Consider the following 21173-nt stretch of genomic DNA (forward strand, 5'->3'; position numbering starts at 1 on the left):
ACCTTAATGAAAAACATAATTAAGTTTAGAAACATAAATGAAAAACACACAATTTTTATTCTTTGGCACATCATTCTAAAGTTTCAGGTGATATTTGCCTTGTCGGTTACTCCAGTATAACAATCATCATTTTATATGTTCTCCAATTGAGAGCGCTCCAATTTAAATTCACCCGTACCTAAATTAGAAACCCAAAATTGCGATGAAAAAAGATATGCATATATATATATTTTTAAAAAAGTATATCTTTTGTTTTCTTTAAAGGAATGTGAAGCACTTTAAATTTAGTTTAAAAAGAATGTGCGAAGAAAAACTTACAAGAGAAGATTGCGGTAGAAAGAAAAGCACGAACAGAGGCGATGGTCACTAATCTGATAAAGAAAAATTGATTCTAAAGATAAAAAATTGACTTTAAAAAAAATCTATACCTAATATTTTGTAAATTATAAATCATATCTTATAAAATTTTAAAATTTATAAATTAGTCTCTGAAATTATACCTAAATTCAAATTGTCTAAAATTTACAATATGTAATTAGTGGGGTGGGCAGATGCAAGATGGGTGGATGCGGGGCGGTAAGCTCTCAAATCCATTACCTACTCACTACCTATGGCGGGTATGAATTTTACATCCAAACCCGCCCTACCCACTAAACTTATACTCCCCCCGCCCAATTGAAGCGAGTGCGGGCAATATCCACAAAATTGTACCCATATTTATCCCTACTCTTAAAGACAAATATGTGGTTTGAATTAAACCATCAAATGTTGAGTTAATTGTAGTTTCAAACTGATGCATATTATTTAATCAATATTAGAAGAACCTTTTTGCATTATATCTTCTTATTTTAAGTGAATTTCAATACTCGATTAGAAGTATAATAGTTGAGGTATAGCTCTTACATAATGAGTCTTTGTATTTTTTTTGATAATCTATTTTTGTCATTAAATTTTATAAATTCATCCCTCTCAAAATTTAATTCGCTCAATAAATAAAATAATGCATCCGTCTGTGTTCTTTTCTTAAAAGGCAACATGTAGTTTTTTTATAAAAAATTAATTTCCCCCATACGCATACATATTCCTGGCTTTTTTGTATTCCTTTTATTGGGTTTTTCATTATAATGTTTTCATATAGCATTCAAACTCTACTATAGAACCCCGCCCACATGCCAGCATAAAAGTAATATGATGTCTCAGAAAAAGATAAAAGTAATCTCATGTTGCACACATTGGACTTCGAATTTTGAATTTTGGGGAATGTTGTTCACTTCTAATTTTAAGGTTTAATTTATTCTCATGTATAAACCCTGCGCTAGCTTCTTTGTCAGGATAATCACGTGAGATTAGATCCGTTTAACTGATTTAATATATAGTATGTGTAATACCCAAGTTTGGTGAGTGACAAAATGTAAGTTTTTAAATTAGTGGCCAAAGTATAAACCAAAATATAATTTTCAAAAGTTATATATTTTGTCCCGAATTAATGTTTTGTGGGAATCAAATTTGATTCAGGGTTTTATAAAAGTTATGATATAGTTAAGTTCAAAAGAAATTGGATAATCGGACGAACCAAAATTCATGAAAATTTGAAGGATGGTAGATAAGATTGGAAATATTATTTTCATATTTAGAACAGTGAAATTCATGTGGATCAGGGAATTGAAAATAATTTTCCCTATTAGCCGAAATTGGAAAATTTAGTGACTAAATGTAATTTTTGAAAATTGTATGGCCAAATTAGGAAGTCAACTTCAATTGACTCATATTTGAATATGAACTATTTAATGGAAGATATTTCAATGGCAAATGGTAATTATCATGATTCAATAATGGAAAATTGGGATTTCTCATTAATTGAATTTTAAATTCTATTATTAAGGTTAAGCATCTATATTAGATATATTTGAGAAATTCAAGAAAATTTCATCTCTTCTTCTTCTTGGCTGAAACTCCATAGCTCCCAAAGGTGAGAATTTTTTTTATTTATTTTTGAAGCTATATGATTGATTTTTGATTAAGTTATAGATAGAGAATTAATCTCCTGAAATTCTTTATCATTTGGTATAAAAATTCATGGAAACCATGCTAGATATTAATTTTCATGAATTGGGTGGTTGAAGAACATGTTTGATTTGAAGACTTCATGGATAATTTTTATGTTATGATGTCGTACATTAATTCTAAAGTAGAGTGATGAAAAATCAAGTGCAGAAGCATGTACAATATTCAACCATGCTAGGGTTTTATAGAGGTGATTAATTTTTTTTGAATTGATGTTGTGATGATTAGAATAACATAAATTGATGTGAGGAGGTTGAATTCATGCTTGAAATATAATGAAAATTTACCCTATGGACTGGAATTTGCGTGAAAGGATATAAGAGAAAATTTGAAAATTTCCTATGTTCTAGAATTGATATTAGATGCTTTTTGCGTTCTTGGAGATTAAATTGGATCAATTTGGAACCTTGAGATAGTAAAATGATCATTTTGCAAGTTTGAGATTTATGAGACAATGATGAAAATGTGCAATTGTGGGTATTCATGTTGAATTTTAATTATTGAATGTTGGATTTTAAGTTAAAAGTTGATTTGGGACCAAAATGTAAGTTTGATGAAATTCATAGGGAGTTCGAATGGTCATGAAGTGTAGGGACTTGATGTAAGATTGTAAATGTGATGGTACTATTTAGTATTAAATTACAATGCTGGAAATTATTACTTTAATGTTGAATTTTAAGTTTGAGTATTCTTGGGCCAAATTTGTAAATTGGTTAAGTTGGTGATTGAATTCTAATGATAATAGCAATTAGAATGAAATTGCAAGTTTTCAATTGTTAAATATTGATTGAGTATTATTTACATGATGGAATTTTTAATGTTTGGATTGAAATGAGTAAATGGTAATGGCCATTTTAAATTAAATGTAAAACTTGATGTGTTCTAAAGAGAAATCATAAATGGTGATTTAAATGCAAAGTTTGTGAAAGTTGAAAGATTGATGATGAAAATGAACATTATGGAATTGAATAGCTATTTTGGAAAGGTTGAAGTTATAATATATTGTGATTTAGTTTTTAATCGATTTTGTATCGTTATATTTTATAGAATTTATTATCGAAATTAGATAATGTTAGTATAATGCTACATATATGTCATATTGTGTTATTGTGTGATGTTGATCAGACTATGATAAGCTAGTGATCTGAGTGACACAAAGGAAAGAAAAAGCACGGATTAAAGGATATCATAGAAAGGTACGTAGTGAGGCAAAGATGAGTGCAATTTATTTATTTAATTATTCTGTTGAGGAAGACATACAATAAGTCAACCTCGTATGATATTTTTTAAAAGTATGATTTAATTCTGATTATGGAATATTTCTATAATACTTATACAAAAGTTTTATGAATGTTTTTAGGGTATGAACTGCCCAAGTAAGATTTTTATAATGATGAGTTGAAATGATTATGGTTTGGAAATGTTGATTTTAAATGAATATGATATGATGTGGAAGTCCATTGTATGTTGCATTGAGAGTCGTATGTAAACTTGGCATGCCATTAAGTTGAGTAATTCTAATTCTGATATGGTACATTCGTTTATATTATGATTGCACTGTTGGTTCAATGTATGATTGCACGTGGAGTACATATTCTAATGATGATAATGGCATCGTTGGTGTTTAGTGCGATATTATGTTTGATAACGTTATCATGATTTGAAAAAATCATGAGATGATGTTTTTTCCGGTTTTCGATGAAGAAATGGCTTGAATAAATCGATTGAATGTCTAATGTTTTTATTGATTTATATTTAATGTTTAACATATTTATTTTATGTTTCTCTCACCTTAGTTATTACTGTTCACTGTTTTACTTAGCGCATGATGATTTCATGCGTAGGTTAGATAAAGGAAATGATGTGAAGTGAGGAGCTTCCTGAACATCTTTTGGAAAAATACCTACAGTATCAGTAAGACAACTATAATGTTCTTTGACTTTTAGTGGCATGCATATGTATTGTCTGTTGCTTTACCGGATTTATTATAATGGTTTGTAATAGTAAATTAGGATTATTTTATTTTGGCTAGCCTTAGTTGTATTTAAAAGTATGAATGAATAGTATAAATGATATATGTTTTAAAATTTAAAATTAAGCAGTGTTTAGGCAGCTTTAGATAGTTTACGAAATAGCATTGAACTGCCTAATTGTTGCCTAAAATGGTTTTGTTTTGAATGAAATTATTATTTATGATTTAACTAATTAATTAATTGGATTTAACTCGTTTAGAGATATACATGGTTATGGATGTTATAGTTATGGTATTAGAGCTAAGGTTTATTCGATTTATCTAAACCAAGTTTATGTTTTGCTGGAAATTTACATGCCATTAGGATGTCGAAATTACTGATTTTTAGGTAATTTTATTAATGATTTTGTTCCTCACTAACGTAAAGTTAAATGTAATTGTTTAGATGTCAGATTTGGAAAAGTCGAGACGAGCGACAGGAGATTCTTGAGGGAACTAGTAGTGGAAGTAATGAGGTCGAGTATGCACCTCCAGTTCAATCCGATCAGCAGGGAGCACTGGAATATCAGAGAGTGCCAACACCGGATAAGGGACCTTCCTCCAGGCTCTAGAGGCTATTCTGGCTCGTAATTAGCAAGCAACAACACCTCTTCCTCCTTCGTCCCACCACTCTTACTCCTCCAGCTTTGAGGGTGCGATTCTAAAAGAATTAAAAGTTTGGCTCCTCTGAATTTAAAGGAGAAGAAAATGAAGGCTCGATAGCGGCTGATATTTGCTTAATGATGTAAAGATTAAGTTGAACAGTATCCATGTACTGATGAGGAAAAATTGAAGGTATATTTTCATTTCTTGAAGGGCAAGCTCAGAGTTGGTAGAAAATGTGACTATGTGTGCCACTTCAGATCAAGTTACCTAACAGTTTTCCATAAGGATCCAGAGAAAGTATATTGAGAAACAATTTATCATGTGATAAAGCAATACTTTAGGGTAATAGATTAGTATATGAGTATGAATGTGAGTTTAATAAGCTCAATTGATACATTTCAGAGCTGATTCCTATAGACAAGATTATTGTTAGATATTTATTTAGGGTCTATGACCTAATTTAAAGGAGTTATTATTGACTGCAAATCTATTAACTTTTCAAGAAGTGGTAAACAAAGCTAAATACTTGGAAATGGCCCCAAATGAAGATCCATTGATCATATACGACAATTAACAAAGAGATTAGGAGCGTCATCCTCGTCGTAGTCTAAAAGAAGTCAAAGTTTGGGTTCTCAGTATCAATAAGTCTGAAGGTGGTGCTTCTAGTCACAAGGTCCTGAGGTGAAAGAAAAAGGTTGATAAACTCATACGAAAGCTACTAGAGCTGACAGATCAGCTCAGGTAGAATGTTAGTTTTTATCATGTCAGTTGTGTGGTAAAACTTAGCCTAGAGCATGTAGAGTAGCTTTAGGAGCTTGTTTCATTGTGGAGACACTAGTAATTTTATCAGAGACTGCTAGATGGCAGGAGAGGTATATGTTCAAATAGAGGTCTGTAGTAGTGTCTCAGCAAGGTTGAGATAAAGTAGAGGGAGGGGATTCAAAGACAGCTTCCCAGTCTGATGTATGTGCTCGTCTAGAGTTTATAACATCAAGACTTGGGAGGAACATGATGACCAGAGATTATAATAGGTATTTTCTATCTCTATGATGAGCATGTATTTGTCTTGATTGATTCGAGTTCTACGCATTCCTATGTTAGATCGAAATTAGTGAAAAAATATTCCATTAGAGCCCATTAATAGTGACGAATCCATTGGGTCATAGTGCCAGTGTAAAGAGGATAAGTAGAAATTGTCCAATAAGATTCAAGGTGTTGTGTTCCCGTGAATCTTTTGGAATTACCATTTGATGAGTTCGAGATCATTTTGGGCATGGATTGGTTATCTCCAGGGGTATATTGTCGCATGAAGTGATTATTTAAAGATGCGAAAGGTTCTAAAATAATAGTAATAGAAGAAAAAGCTAAATCATTGTCCAATGTGATATCGGCAGTAACTGTAAAGAAATTGATGGAAAAAGGTTGTTCAGCTTATATGGCTAGTGTGATAGATACTCGAGTATATGAGGTCAAATTGGAGGATATTCTGATATTTTAGGAATTTTCGGATTTATTTCCTAATGAATTACCCAGATTACCTCCTGATCGCAAAGTGAAATTCAAGATTTATTCTTCCAGTTATTGTGCCTATTTCAATGGCCCCATACCAAATGGCTCTGAATGAACTCAGAGAGTTAAAGGCACAATTACAGGAGCTACTTGATCAGGGTTTATCAGACCAAGTGTGTCTTCGTGGGGTGAATCAGTACTATTTGTTAAAAAGAATAATAGATCTTTATGATTATGCATGGATTACCGTTAGTTGAATAAAGTGACAGTGAAGAATAAATACCCTCTTCTGAGGATCGATGATTTATTTGATCAGCTCAAAGGTGTTTCAATATCTTCAAAAATTTATCTTCGATCTAGGTATCATCAGTTAAAGGTTAATGAGGAAGATGTTCCAAAGACGGCTTTCAGAACCCGATATAGTCACTATTAGTCCGTAGTGATTCCATTTGGATTGACTAATACTCTTGCAACATTTATGGATTTGATGAATCGGGTGTTTTAGCTCTATTTGGATCAATTTGTGGTCGTGTTCATTGATGATATTTTGGTTTATTCCAAGACTAAGAAGAACACAATGCCTATCTTTATTGTGCTTCAGATATTATGGGGGGGGGAACTTTATACTAAGTTATCAAAATGTGAATTATTGTTGCTGGAAGTTACTTTCCTTGGAATGTGATTTCAGCAAAGGGAATCAAGGTTGATTCCAAGAAAATACAAGCAATAGTAGAGTGGAAAACTCCAAAAAATGTCTCTGAAGTTCGAAGTTTCTTGGGATTAGCTGATATTATCAAAGATTCGTGAAAATTTATCAATGATTGCTTCTCCACTTACTAAATTGTTTAAAAAAGATGTGTCATTTGTTTGAATTGAAAAGTGGCAAGAAAACTTTCATATGCTTAAAAAGATTATGACAGATGCACCGGTTTTATAGCAATCAAAATTAGGTAAAGACTATGTGATCTACAGTGATATATCTTATAATGGCTTGGTATGTGAATTAATGCAAGAAGGCAAGTAGTAGCCTATGCTTCAAGACAACTGAAGGAACATGAGAGGAATTATCTAAATCATGATTTGGAGTTAACAACTGTGGTATTTGCTTTAAAAATATGTCACAATTATCTATACGGTGAACGATGTTTATTTATACAAATTATAAAGTCTGAATTATCTGCTAACTCAAAAAATTGAATTTGAGACAAAGAAGATGGATCAACCATCTGAAAGACTATGATGTGATTATCGATTACCATCCTGGAAAGGCTAATGCGGTAGTTGATACACTTAGTTGAAAGACATTCTCTGCTTTGAGAACTTTGGATGCTTGATTATCTATGAAAAATGATGGTGTGTTAGTTGTAGAGTTAAGGATGAGGCCTGCATTGTTAGATCAAATAAAATATATTCAAAAAAGAATGAGAAATGTTTAGCAAAGATTGAGCAAGTGAGTAAAGGTGAAGCTAAAGACTTTGAAGTTAAATATGATGGATGTTTGTATTATCGGGGGTGAATTTGAGTGCCCGATGATGAGGAATTGAATAATGAACTTCTTTCTGAAGCACTTTATAATCATTTGACCACATATCCAGGAGAAAATAAAATGTATCAAGAACTAAAGAGCTATTAGTGTGCAGGCTTTAAAAGGGTTATAACCGAGTTTGTATCCAAGACATGTCAGCATGTGAAAGTAGAGCACTAGGTGCCATCAGGTTTGTTTCAACCTATTTCTATTCCTCAATGGAAATGGGAAAGAATTACAATGGATTTCGTGATAGGTTTACCCCTGACACCTAGTAAGAAATATATCTGGATGATTATAGATAGATTTACTAAGATAACACACTTTATTCCGATTCGAGCGGATTTCTCAATGGATAAGTATATTGAATTATATATCCGAGATATTGTGTGACTCCATGGAGTACCTATTTCAATAGTTTGTAACAGAGACTCGAGGTTTACTTCGAGATTTTGGAAGTCTTTGCACAAAGCTTTGGGAACTAGACTGAATTTCAACACAACCTTTCATCAGCAAACTTATAGACAGTGTGAGCGAACTATTCAGATCCTTGAAGATATGCTAAGGGAGTGTGTTATTAATTTTAAAGGATCATGGAAAAAGTACTTGCTTTTAGCAAGTTCACTTATAACAATAGTTACTAGTCGAGTATTTATATGTCTCCTTTGAAGTCTTATATGGAAGGAAATGTTGGACACCTATGAACTGGTGAGATATAATCGAATTTGATCAAACATGTTGAGGATAAAGTAATGATTATACAAGACAATCTCAAGATAGTTAATGATCACAGAAATCTTATTCAAATCTGAAGAGAAAAGAGATTGAATATCAAGTCGGTGATAAGGTATTCCTTAAAGTATCACCATAGAAAAAGGTTATGGGATTCAGGAGTAAAGAAAAGTTGAGTCTGAAATTCATTGGCCCGTACGAGATCATTAAGAGAGTTGGTCCAGTAGCTTATAAGCTAGCATTACAAACGAAAATGAATAAGATACATATTGTGCTTCAAGTATCAATGCTTTGGAAGTATCAATCGAATCTTTCGTATGTGATTACACCAGAAGAAATTCAAATCCGTTTGAATTTGTCATACAAGGAAGAACCAATGAAGATCTTATCTCATGGAGTATAGAAATTAAGAAATAAGACAATTCCACTAGTAAAATTTCTTTGGCAGAACCATAAATTAAGGAAGCGACTTGGGAACGAGAGGAATATATGAAAAAGCATTTTCCTCATTTTTTACGTCATATAATGCCACAAATATTGGATAAGGAACTTTATTAAAAAGATTTCAAATTTGGGGATTGATTCGAATAAATACTAAAAGATTAGAAAATGATTTGGAATATTGTTTTGAACTAATTATATAGAAAGATGAATAATAGGGCATTTTGGTCATTTTTCAAATTTGGGGATTGATTCGAATAAATACTAAAAGATGAGAAAATGATTTGGAATATTGTTTTGAACTAAATTGTATAGAAAGATGAATAAAGAGGCATTTGGTCATTTTAGGGGAAAATAAATTTAAAATTCATTTGTAATAAGTTAAAGAAAAAAAGGGAAAGGGGAAAAGAAATTACCAAAAGCCATCTCTCTCTTTTCTTCTTCTTCCCCGTGGAAATAGCTCTTCCCCATAATAAATGTGAGGTTTCAATTTGATGGTTATTCCTTTTATTTTTGGTTAGTTATTGAAGCCTTGAGCATGATAGAAGCTTGAGGAAGAATTAGATGGATTAAAACTATGAAATAAGGGAAATAATGGAGATTATATAAATGGGTTTTAAATGATATGTTAAGTGAGTGTTTATTGATTTTACTAGTAGATTTGACTTGTCAAAAAGCTAATTGAGAGATTAGAAGCATTGGATAGGATTAAGAACATATTAGGAAAGTGGTATGCTTCTTAGAATTGAATATTCTTGAAAGATTTTAGATGTTTTAAGAGGCTAAATGAAGGAATATTAGTATGGACAGTTAAATAAGAGTTTAATAGCATTGTATGGTGTATATATAACAAATTTAACACCATTTGGGTGATAATCGGGTTGAAAATTGGATATTGATTCAATTGGTATCAATATGGAAGGGGCAGTATCGGTACCGAAGGGAAGATATCGATACCATTTCAAAATAGAATGCAAAAATGGTATCGATAACATAGCATAGTATCGATATCATAGTATGGTAGTATCGATACCATGGTAAGGGTATCGATACTGAGGAGCCATAAATTGTAAGATATGTTGATAATATTGTAGAAAAGTTACTAATAGGTTCTATTAAGTAATGTTTAAGTGTAATTGTTAAGAAATACTACAATTGATATTGTACATGTATTTAATGGTTGCTTGGGTAGATCAAATCAAAATCCCGAAACATGCAAAACGAAGGGCAAAGGAAAAGTACCTAAGTAAACAGCTTTGTATTCTGGATACAGTAGCGAATATAGCTAGCTGAGTGCACTTAATTGTGTAATTATATGTTATACTAATCATATATGTATGATTTCTTAATATGTATGTGGTGATTACCAAATAGCACTAAGTGTTCATTTCACGGAATTCATCCTATGTGGATGAATAACCGTTTCGGCACTAAGTGTGCATTTCACGGAATTCATCCTATGTGGATGAATAACTGTTTTGGCACTAAGTGTTCATTTCACAGAATTTATACTACATGGATGAATAATTGTTTCGACACTAAGTGTGCATTTCACGGAATTCATCATACGTGGATGAATAATCATTTCGGCACTAAGTGTGCATTTCACGGAATTCATCCTACGTGGATGAATAACTGTTTCGGCACTATGTATGCAAATCCACGGAATTCATCATGAGTTGATGAACTATCGTATAAGCATTACGGGTGCATCTTAATAAATGAACATGAATAGAAAGTTGGTAAATTACCATGTTAGCACTAAGGGTGCAAATGTATAAGGTTATAATAAATTGAAAGGTTAAGTGATTATGAATAATTATTAGAGTAAAAATAGTTCAAAAATAAAAGATTAATGGCTTAGTTGTGCATTTGACAAAAAAGTGGCAATTATGTCAGTTAGATGAAAGGCTAAGTGTCTTTAAGGCATAACTGCACATTTGACAGAAAGGTTTCAATTATGCTAGTTAGATGAAATGTTAAATGCCTTTGAGTAAAAGACTAGATGTGTGACAATGTATAACGTTGTATAAAGGGCATGAAAGGATGCCATAAATGAAATATAATAGTGTATAGAAGGGCGTGAAAGGGTGCCATAAGTGAAATGTATAATTGTGTATAGAAGGGCATGAAAGGATGACATAAATGAAATGTATAATAGCATATAGAAGGGCATAAAGGATGCCATAAATGAAACCTATAATAGCGTATAAAAGGGCATGAAAGAATGCCATAAATTAAACATGTAATCGATTATAAAAGGGCATGAAAGGATGTCATAAATAAAATGCATATGGGTGCATTATCAGCATGAAAGGATACTATAATTGAAATGCATATAGGTGCATTATTAGCATGAAAGAATGCCGTATATAAAAATTCATAATGGTGCATTATAAGTATGAATGGATGCTCAATAAAAATAAAGAATAATGATTAAAAAGATAAATGGACAAAGAAAAAATATAAAGAAAGATAGGTATGATATGCATACTGAGAATAATTATGATAATTGGGAATAGAATACGGTTTAATTGAGGAGGATTATAGGATCCTTAAAGAATATACGATTTAGCACGAATTAAATAAATATGGCATATTTATGTATACATAAAGATTTCTTTACAATTTTATGTCTCACTAAGTATATATTGAACGTGTGTGCTTCCACGTGTAGGTAAAAGAAGAGACAAATCAAATAAGTAGTGCAGCCGTAGCAACGTATATTATCAATTAAGGTTAACTCGTCAGTAACTATAAGATAATCTGGTTTATTTTGAAAAAAAAAATAGTTGACATGTAATTAAAGTATGAAAAATGCTCTTAATTGTATTTAAATAGAATCTTATCATATATCAATTAATATTTTTTTTTATATTAAAATATTATGTTTTAATAAAAATTAGAAACAAAATTTTATGGGTTTTAAAAGAAGAAATATTTTAAAAGTGATGTGATATCTTTATTTCGTGTACGGAAAGGTATACGAGATATGGGTATTATATTTATTGGTATCAGAGCTACAGGTTTAGCTGATTCTCGACCGAAACCGAGTTTAATTGAATTGAGAAAAAAGATTACATGTCATTAAGATTGTCAAAGTTACTGATAAGGTGTCAATTAGAGTGTGATTGTCACTCCTTATTAACTTGAGCATTATTCTTATGTATGTTCTAATATATGTCGGAAACTAAGGACAAAGGTAAGAGAGTAGATGATATTGAAAAGAAGGTTGAGATCAAAATTGACCTAAGAGAATCCGACATGATTTTAGTATCATGCCGTAAAAGGGTAGAAGTTGCTAGGGATTTTCCTCCATTCTGTAGACGGAATGCCCTAGTTTTAATGATGATTCTGCATTTAAGGAATTTATTAAAAAGTTTGAACGGATAACAAGAGAATTTGAATTGGATGAGGATCCAGAGGAGATTTCTGAATATAGTGATGATTCCAATATTTCTTCAGGTAAGCTTAATTATTTGAGAAATAACCAAGTGAAATATTAAATTGTTCAAAGTATTGTTAATTGAGTAAGAGGATAGGAGTAAGCAGTAAATACATTAACCACTAAAAGCCTATAGAAAAATGAATTATTAGTGGATCAAGTGATTATGAGTTTATTTAAGAGTAAATTTGGTTACTAGTGTAATTTTTGCATTAATTGCTATGAGGTTATTACTACAAAGTTGTCAAGTTTTCTTATTTAATGATGTGGATAATTAGACTTTCATAGTTGAGAGAGAAAATGTTTCAATTGCTAGAGATATTTTAAATGGATCTAGAAAGTTATATGGATTTTCTCAATAAGGAAATGAAAGATTTTAAAATAAAAGTATTCTATTAAACTTAATCTCGAGTGAGATGATAGCAGTAAACCTAGTGGGTCATGGTACAAAGATGAGTTGGACAGGTAGTAAATAATTGATCAAGATTTTAGGGGCTATATTCCCAGTGAACCTGATGAAATTATCATTTGATGAGTTAAAATCATATTGTTGTGTGTCTCTAGAGACGATTATTTCAGAAAGATGCAAAGATTATAGGAATTTATAGATTTCTTTTCAGGTAAATTTATTGAGTTACCTCCATATTGAAAGGGGAATTAAAGGTTAATAATTATTAGGGTATTAAACATGTTTCTATGAGTTAGTATTAAATGACTTAAGTGAGTCAAGAGAATTAGAGAATCGATTATAAGAGTTGATTGATCAAAGTTTTATCAACTCGAGTATTTCATCTTGGGAAGTATGTTTGTTTCTAGCGAAAAGAAAGATAAATCTATGTGGTTATTCATAGATTTTGGCAGTTAAATAAGACTTTTTGAGAGAAGAACTTGTTGCCAAACTATTCAAATGTGAAACTTTGGTTAGCGGAGATGGTTTCGTTTGACCATGTTGTTTCGGCATAAGGTATAAGAGTAGATCTTAAGAAAAACTCATGTTGTAGTAAATTAGAAACTCCCAAAGAATGATCCTAACATTTGGATATCTTTGGGGCTTACTGTTTACTATCGAAGGTTAGTGAAAAACTTTTCGACGTTAGCTTTGTTGCTAACCAAGTTTTAAGGAAAGATGTCTTTTTGTATAACGAAAAAGGGTCAATAGGGTTTTGAAATACTATAGAGCATTGTAACAGAAATACCAAAGAGCATTGTAACAGAAATACCAGTGATTATACAACTTGAGTTGGGTAAAGATTATATGGTTTTTACTAATGCATCTATCAACGGTTTAGAAAGTGTTCTTATGCACAAAGGTAAAGTTGTGGCATATGCCTCAATAAAGTTAAAGACTCACAATAGGAATTATTTATGTATGATTTAGAGTCGACCATAGTCGAGTACCTTAAAAGATTTGATGTCATTAATTGTATAGTGAGCAGTGTTATAGTTATGCTCATTACGAAAGTCTTATGTTGATCTAAAGAAAAAGTAGTTCAGTAGAAAGAAAGTGATAAAGTTTTTTGAAAGTATCGTTTAGAAGGAAGTATTGCGATTTGGACTGAGTTCGAAAATTTTTGAACCTTAATAGATTTTTATCATTTAGCTTTTGTCTCCCAAAATGGACAAGACCAATAATGTTCATGTGTCATTGTTTATTAATCACCAATCAAATCCATTGCATGTTCTTATTTTGGGAAATGGAGATTCAGTTAAAATTGAATTATGAAAAATAAACAATACAAATTTGGACTAGAGACATCCAGAAACCATGCAACAAAATGATTTATCTAGTTGAAGTATTGTGGTAAACACATAAAGTTTTTAAATTCGAGGATGAATTTTCTAAGGGGGGAATTGTAAAGCCCAAATGTTGGATTAGGTACTTTATTGAAAAGATTTCAAATTTTGGGATTGATTCGAATAAATGCTAAAATATGAGAAAATTTATTTGGAATAGTTTTTTGAACTAAATTGTATAGAAAGATGAATAAAGAGGACATTTTGGTCCTATAAGGGGAAAATAAATTTAAAATTCATTTGTAATAAGATATTAAAGAAAAAGTGGGAAAGGGGGGAAGGGGAAAAGAAATTACCAAAAGCTATCTCTCTATTTTCTTCTTCTTCCCCGTGGAAATAGCTCTTACCCACAACAAAGGTGAGTTTTCAATTTGATGGTTTTATCCTTTATTTATGGTTAGTTATTGAAGCCTTGAGTATGATAGAAGCTTAAGGAATAATTAAATGGGATTAAAACTATGAGATAAGGGAAATAATGTAGATTATAGAAAATGGGTTTTGAAATGATATGTTAATATGTGAGTGTTTATTGATGTTTACTGGTAGATTTGAATTGTCAAAGAGGCAATTGAGAGATTAGAAGAATTGGATAGGATTAAGAATATATTAGGAAAAGTGGTGTGATTATTAGAATTGAATGTGCTTGAAAGATTTTAGATGTTTTAATAGGCTAAATGAAGGAATGTACGCATGGATAGTTAAAGAAGAGTTTAATAGCATCGTATGGTGTATATATAATGAAATTTAACCCCATTTGGGTGATAATCAGGTTGAAAACTGAAAATTCTGGGCACAAGTATCGGTACTGATAGAACAATACCGATACTACTGGTTAAAATAGGATGAATATGCTAAGTAGTATCGATATTGATTCAATTAGTATCGATAACGAATGGAAGGTATCGATACAATTTCAAAAAATAATGGAAAAAATGTATCGATGACATAGCATAGTATCGGTACCATAGTATGGTAGTATCGATACCATGGTATGGGTATCAATACTGAGGAGCCAGAAATTGTAAGATAGGTTAATAATATTGTAAAAAAGTTAATAATAGGTTCTATTGAGTAATTTTTAAGTGTAATTGTTAGGAAATATACTAACAATTGATATTGTGCATGTATTTAATATATGCTTTGGTAGATCGAAATGAAAATCCCGAAACATGCAAAACGAAGGGCAAAGGCAAAGTACCCGAGTAAGCAGCTTTGCATTTTGGATATAGTAGCGAAGATAGCCATGCACTTAATTGTGTAACTATATGTTGTACTAATCATATATGTATGATTTCTTAATATTTATGTGGTGATTACCAAATAGGCATTAAGTATGCATTTCACGAAATTCATCCTATGTGGATGAATAACCGTTTCGGCACTAAGTGTGCATTTCACGGAATTCATCCTACGTGGATGAATAACCATTTCGGCACTAAGTGTGCATTTTATGGAATTTATCCTACATGGATGAATAATCGTTCCGGCATTAAGTGTGCATTTCACATAATTCATCTTACGTGGAGGAATAACCAATTCGACACTAAGTGTACATTTCACGGAATTCATCCTACGTGGATGAATAACTGTTTCGGTACTAAGTGTGCATTTCACGGAATTCATCCTACTTGGATGAATAACCATTTCGGCACTATGTGTGCAAATCCACAGAATTCATCATGAGTTAATGAGTAACCGTACAGACACTATGTGTGCGAATCCACGAAATTCTTAATGAGTTGATGAACTACCGTATAGGTACTACGGGTGCATCCTAATAAATGAACATAAATAGGAAGTTGGTAAATTACCATGTTAGCACTAAGGGTGCAACTGTATAAGGTTTATAATAAATTGAAAAAGTTAAGTGATATTATGAATAATTATTAGAGTAAAAACAGTTCAAAAAAATAAAATATTGATGGCCTAGTTGTACATTTGACATAAAAGTGTCAATTATGCCAGTTAGATGAAGTCTAAGTGCCTTTGACGCCTAGATGCGCATTTGAAAGAAGGTGTCAATTATGCTAGTTAGATGAAAGGTTAAATGTCTTTGAGTAAAAGACTAGATGTGTGACAATGTATAACGTTGTCTAAAGGGCATGAAAGGATGCCATAAATAAAATGTATAATAACTTATAGAAGGGCGTGAAAGGATGTCATAAATGAAATGTATAATAACGTATAGAAAGGCATAAAAGAATGCCATAAATAAAATGTATAATAGCGTATAGAAGGGCATGAAAGGATGCCATAAATGAAATGTGTAATAGCGTATAGAAGGGCATGAAAGGATACAATAATTGAAAAGCATATGGGTGCATTATTGGCAAGAATTCCATATATAAAAATGCATAATGGTGCATTATAAGTATGAATGGATGCTCAATGAAAATAAAGAATAATGATTAAAGAGATAAATGGAAAAAGAAAAATATAAAGAAAGATAGGTATGTTAGGCATACTGAAAATAATTAAGATAATTGGAAATGGAATATGGTTTAACTGAGGAGGATTATAGGATCCTTAAAGAATATACGATTTAGTACGAATTAAATAAATATGGCATATTTATGTATACATAAAGATTTCTTTACAATATTATGTCTCACTAAATAAATACTTAACGTGTGTGCTTCCGCGCGTAAGTAAAAGAAGAGACAAATCAAATAAGGAGTGCAGTCGTAGCAACGGATATCATCAATTAAGGTTAACTCGTCAATAACTATAAGACAATCTGGTTTATTTTGAAAAACAAATTAGTTGGCATGTAATTAAAGTATGAAAAATGCTCTGAATTGTATTTAAGTAGAATTTCTTATCATATTTCAATTAAAAAATTTGTTTTATATTAAAAATGTTATGTTTTAAGAAAAATTAGAAACAAAATTTTACGGGTTTTAAAAGAAGAAATATTTTAAAAGTGATGTGACATCTGTATTTTGTGTACGGAAATGTATACGGGATATGGGTGTTACACGTCATGAATGTAAATATGTATGGAAAATTTGAGGACAATTTTTCTGTAAGGGGAAGTATTATAATACCCATGTTTTGGCTGGTGACCAAAATATAAGTTTTGAAAGTTTAATGATCAGAGTATAGATTTGAAAAGGTATAGAGACCAAAAAATATAATTTTCAAAAGTTATATATATTGTCCCGTAAATGATTATTTTTTCCCGGTATTAATGTTTTTGTTGGAATCAAAAGTTTGATTCAGGGTTAGTATAAAAACTATAATAATGTAAAGTTCGATAAGAAATCGGATAATCATATCAAGCAGTAATTTCAGAAAATTTGAAGGATGGTACAGAAAGCTTGGGAATAATATTTTCATATTTTAGAATAGTGAAATTCAATGTGAAACATCGGAATTGAAGTTAATTTTCCCTATTTAGATGAAATTGGGAAAATATGGTGACTAAATTATAATTTTTGAAAATTACATGGCTAAAGTATAAAGTCAACTTCAATTTATTTCATCTTTGACTATGGAATATTTTAATGTTTTGACATATTTATGATATTTTTATGTTTTCTCTCACCTTGAGTTATTATTGACTCATTAAGTTTTACTTAGCGTGTGATGATTTTCATGCATATGTTCAAATAAAGGAAAATAAGTGAAGTGAGGAGCCTCTCGAGCATCTTTTTGGAAATAATATCTACCGAGAGTATCAATAAGACATCCCTAGTGTTCTTTTGACTTTTAGTGGCATCTATATTATATTTTTTTTGTTTACTTTATTAGATTTATTTAAAATGGTTTGTAATAGTAGATTAGGATTATTTTATTTTGGCTAGCCTTAGTTATATATATGAAAGTATGAATAAAAAGTATATAAATGATATACGTTTTAAATGGTTTTTTTTAAACAGTGTTTAGATAGATTTAGATAGTTTATGAAGCAACATTGAACTGCCTAAAACTGGTTTTGATAAATTATTATTTTATGATTTTAACTGATTAATTAATTGGATTTAAATCGTTAGATTGAGAGTTTAAAAATGGTCCAAAATTTTAAGTGTTTTTATGCAAGGAATGTATGAATATTTAGTGTGACATCTTTAACTCGTATTTTAGGACATATACGGGTTATGGGTTTTACAATATGGACATTATACGTCTGAAGAATAGAAAGACCATATGGTACACACGATTAATGTGGTATATTTAACAAAAGGTATTATAGTTGTCTAAGGGTTTTTTGTAAAAATTATCTAAATTATTATATTTTTAAATAAAAAAAATAACATGAATCAAATTACATCAGTGGGTTACAGTAATTGTTGTTATTCTTGGAGGACCTGGGTTCAAGTAGCAACGACTCCAGCATGGGTGGTTGAGCGTTCATTGTCAAATGATTAAGAGTATTTAGAACAAATACTACTTTATAATTAACTTAACTTAATCAAATAATAATAATATACTCAGATTTCAAACTTCCGACTAGTTAGTTAAAATTATGTATAAATTTATAAACAATCAAGGCCAGACAAGTTAAGGAAAATATAGAAGAGAGTTGTCACATCGTTAGACTTTAGAAATCTTGAGGTCATTTTGCAACTTCCAAGCAGTTTAGGTATCTAACCTCGAATTTTATCATTTCTAGTTGTAGAAAAAATAAATTTGAGGCTCAAGAGGACTGAAACCGTGAGCTAAACAAGTAAGAGAACTCATGCCTCTACCATATTAATCTAGGCCCTTGTTTAGGGATAAAACATTAAAAATATTCTATAAACATACTTGGACCAAATTATAAGATTCAATCATCTTCTCCATTTGGAAAACTCAAATCCAATACCAAGAAACTTTAAGATTCCCACCGTTGAGCTCCGATCAAATGTTATCTGGCCAGTCGTGAAGTACACTGCTGTCACCCTCACGTTCGCTGTCGACCCACAATCAAAATCTAACCATCCACTCACTAAGAAAAGACACAATTTGTCGTAGTGAATGGTCTAAAGATTTTCCAGAAAATAAGTTTTCACCGATATTTTTCCTCGATTATGGCTGCCTCTGTCTATTGTTCATTACACCACCACCGCCATTGAATTCCTCAAGCATTTCCGAAAAAAATGAAAAGATTTTTTCCACAATCGTTACTCCATTATCTCCCTTCATCGTCCATCATGGATAAGTTCTCCGACCCCTTTTTCATTCATTTTGCCTTCATTTTTCCATATTTCGGGGTTGAATAGGGTGTGTCAATGCATTAGGTACATTTGGATCGCCTCAGGCATCGATTTCACCATTACACGTGCCACTACACGATGCCCCTAAACATGGGACATCTCCTCCGATCGAGAATTTTCTAGAAATTGGACTAGTTAGACCAGACCAAGTCAAATCGATTTGGACCAGATTAACTCGAATCGATTCGAGTTGAGTCAACTCAAACCAATATGAGTCAATTCGTATTGGTCAGAACTATTGCCTTTGACCGAACTGTTAAATTTGATCTAACCATTGACTTTGACCTGACCTTTTGACTTTCACTAGAGTTGACTTTAACTTTGACCAACATTAACTTTGACCAAAAGTTGACTTTCCCAAAAAATTATATTTTGGGTTTTTCAATATCCTCAGTCCTGTTTTGCAATCTATTTTACGAAATTCTAACTCAAAAGCCTCTTAATTTGATCTTGAACTTGGACATGCATATGTATTTATATACTTAATTTAAACGTATTCAAATTATGGACAAGAACTTATATGTGTTGTTTTTATTTAAGGTACTCATAATTCTCTCAACCGTTTGTCAGCTAAATCCAACTCCTCCTGATCCGTTCGATTACATGAGCCCGTGATTACTCGCTTGAGCACTGTTGTAGAGTATGATGAGGTCAGTTCTCAGTAGGCCTCCCGGACTGATCCTTTTTGTGAGATGTGTTACTTGTGTTGTATAAATGTTTTAAATACTTGTTTGAATTATCATGTGCACATGCTTGTTATAAGTTTTGAAATATGATTGTTTTATCAAATTTGACATATGAATGATTTATTTGGTTGAAATCCTGATTCCTGATTTACTAATTATAAATTATATTGTCTTATTCATGTTCTCTAGTTATTGATACAAATGTTTTAAATACTTGTTTGAATTATCATGTGCACGTGATTGTTCTAATCTATTTTTAAAATATGATTGTTTTATCAAATTTGACATATGAATGATTTATCTGGTTGAAATCCTAATTCCTGATTTACTAATTATAAAATATATTGTCTTATACATGTTCTCTAGTTATTGATTTTAATGAAAAAACAAATATGTTCGATTTATGTTTTCCTTACTCTACAAGTACTATCTAAAATTAGTTTATTGGGGTACTATCTGGGATACGATATGGAATCTCCGTAGTTTCAACTCCAGTCAAGTTGATAATTCTTTATGGACTTAAGGTGACCCTTGGGTAGGCTCTTAGGCTAAATGGGCTTAGGGCAAGACCTTCTGAATTCTAATCCACCCCCTTAGGATGGAACTTATGCCCGATGGGCATATGGTAAGTCCTTATGGACCTGACGCATCACTTTGTGTGGGCTCCAATGTTTCGGTTAGGGTAAGTCCTTATGACTTAAGGTACTCCCTTAGGTTGGCTCTTATACCAAATGAGTATAAGGCAATTTCTTATGGATACAATTCTAAGGTGTTGTATATTGGTGTCCGGTTTGAGGGTAACTAAGCTATTTTACTCAAAACCTTACTGTCAGTTTTCTATTAGGTTACTGAATCTAGAACACATTGAGCTCCCTAGCTCACTCCCTCAATTTTTCCCTTTTCAGATATTTTTGGTTAGGCACCCTAGACTTGATTGTAACACCATAACTCCAGGGCTAGAAGTTTTGGGCTAACCCGAGAGAGAATTAAATAACCCTTTAGGCTTGTGAGAAACTCTTATTTAATTATAAACTGAATGGGCTTGGCTTGGGGCCCAAGTAGTATGAAAAAGGGGATTTTTGAATGAAAGAAAAATTTAGAAGGATCAAAGTTATAAATTACCCCAAAAGTCTCTAAAAGATTAAAATATTTAATTGGTTTG

The sequence above is a fragment of the Hibiscus syriacus genome, unplaced genomic scaffold (assembly GCF_006381635.1).
Source record: "Hibiscus syriacus cultivar Baekdansim isolate YM2019G1 unplaced genomic scaffold, ASM638163v2 tig00111356_pilon, whole genome shotgun sequence".
Classification (NCBI taxonomy): domain Eukaryota; kingdom Viridiplantae; phylum Streptophyta; class Magnoliopsida; order Malvales; family Malvaceae; genus Hibiscus; species Hibiscus syriacus.